The following is a 2,500-nucleotide window of genomic DNA, read 5'->3' on the forward strand; positions in this document are numbered from 1 at the left end:
ACCACTTCGTCCTCACATGAGGTTACCATTGTCCATACAATAGTGCAGGTGCGATGGAAATCTTTTCTCGTTTTGGTGCGTGCTACATTTTTACGGATAGACCCCGTGAAACGCTAGAAATTGGCGGGGATGTGTCTCTTGTGGCTCACGGGGCTGTTAGGGTGGCATAGAAATCCCTCGGAATGGGAAAACGGGTCATTTTCGTGTTGCCACATTGCATGCGAACGGCATGAAACTTCCAGAGGCATTTGCAGCAGGAATGCATGTGCAGTCAAAAAAGTGAATATTTTTCACGGATAGACCCCGTGAAACGCTAGAAATTGGCGGCGATGTCTCTCTTGTGGCTCACGGGGCTGTTAGGGTGGCACAGAAATCCCTCGGAATGGGAAAACGGGTCATTTTCGTGTCGCCACATTGCATGCGAACCGCATGAAACTTCCAGAGGCATTTGCAGCAGAAATGCATGTGCAGTCAAAAAATTGAATATTTTTCACGGATAGACCCCGTGAAACGCTAGAAATTGGCGGGGATGTGTCTCTTGTGGCTCACGGGGCTGTTAGGGTGGCACAGAAATCCCTCGGAATGGGAAAAAACGGGTCATTTTCGTGTCGCCACATTGCATGCGAACCGCATGAAACTTCCAGAGGCATTTGCAGCAGGAATGCATGTGCACTCAAAAAATGTGATATTTTTCACGGAGAGACCCCGTGAAACGCTAGAAGTGGGCGGGGATGTCTCTCTTGTGGCTCACGGGGCTGTTAGGGTGGCACAGAAATCCCTCGGAATGGGAAAACGGGTCATTTTCGTGTCGCCACATTGCATACGAACCGCATGAAACTTCCAGAGGCATTTGCAGCAGGAATGCATGTGCACTCAAAAAAGTGAATATTTCTCACGGATAGACCCCGTGATACGCTAGAAATTGGCGGGGATGTCTCTCTTGTGGCTCACGGGGCTGTTAGGGTGGCACAGAAATCCCTCGGAATGGGAAAACGGGTCATTTTCGTGTCGCCACATTGCATGCGAACCGCATGCAACTTCCAGAGGCATTTGCAGCAGAAATGCATGTGCAGTCAAAAAAAAATTGATATTTTTCACGGATAGACCCCGTGAAACGCTAGAAATTGGCGGGGATGTGTCTCTTGTGGCTCACGGGGCTGTTCGGGTCGCACAGAAATCCCTGGGAATGGGAAAACGGGTCATTTTCGTGTTGCCACATTGCGTACGAACCGCATGAAACTTCCAGAGGCATTTGCAGCAGGAATGCATGTGCACTCAAAAACTTCTATATGTTTCACGGATAGACCCCGTGAAACGCTAGAAATTGGCGGGGATGTGTCTCTTGTGGCTCACGGGGCTGTTAGGGTGGCACAGAACTCCCTCGGAATGGGAAAAGGGGTCATTTTCGTGTTGCCACATTGCATAGGAACGCCATGAAACTTCCAGAGGCATTTGCAGCAGAAAGGCACGTGCACTCAAAAATTTTAATATTTTTCACGCATAGACCCCGTCAAACGCTAGAAGTTGGCGGGGATGTCTCTCTTGTGGCTCACGGGGCTGTTAGGGTCGCACAGAAATGCCTCGGAATGGGAAAACGGGTCATTTTTGTGTGGCCACATTGCATAGGAACGGCATGAAACTTCCAGAGGCATTTGCAGCAGGAATGCATGTGCACTCAAAAACGTCTATATTTTTCACGGATAGACCCCGTGAAACGCTATAAATTGGCGGGGATGTCTCTCTTGTGGCTCACGGGCGCTGTTAGTTAGGGTCGCACAGAAATCCCTCGGAATGGGAAAAGGGGTCATTTTCGTGTTGCCACATTGCGTACGAACGGCATGAAACTTCCAGAGGCATCTGCAGCAGAAATGCATGTGCACTCAAAAACGTCTATATTTTTCACGGATAGACCCCGTGAAACGCTAGAAATTGGCGGGGATGTGTCTCTTGTGGCTCACGGGGCTGTTAGGGTCGCACAGAAATCCCTCGGAATGGGAAAACGGGTCATTTTCGTGTTGCCACAATTGGCATACGAACGGCATGAAACTTCCAGAGGCATTTGCAGCAGAAATGCATGTGCACTCAAAAACGTGAATATTTTTTCACGGATAGACCCCGTCAAACGCTCGAATTTGGCGGGGATGTTTCTCTTGTGGGTCACGGGGCTGTTCGGCTCGCACAGAACTCCCTTGGTCCACCTGATTCGTGCATACAGGCAGCAACTAAAACTCTGTAAACCTGCTGTGAGGACATCTAAACAGTGGACCAGTGAGGCTGTGGAAGATTTGCGGGCGTGCTTAGACTGTACTGACTGGGATATGTTCACGACTGCTACCAATAGTCTGGATGAACTCACAGAGGCTGTGTACATCAGCTTCTGTGAGGACTGCTGTATCCCAACACGTACCAGGGTGAACTTTAACAACAACAAGCCCTGGTTCTCAGCAAAGCTCAAAAGGTTGAGGTTGGAGAAGGAGGAAGCGTTTAGGAGTGGGGATAG

Source organism: Petromyzon marinus, unplaced genomic scaffold (genome assembly GCF_048934315.1).
Source record: "Petromyzon marinus isolate PM22_M1 ecotype Great Lakes invasive population unplaced genomic scaffold, UKy_Petmar_22M1.pri1.0 PM_G_Scaffold_136, whole genome shotgun sequence".
NCBI lineage: Eukaryota > Metazoa > Chordata > Hyperoartia > Petromyzontiformes > Petromyzontidae > Petromyzon > Petromyzon marinus.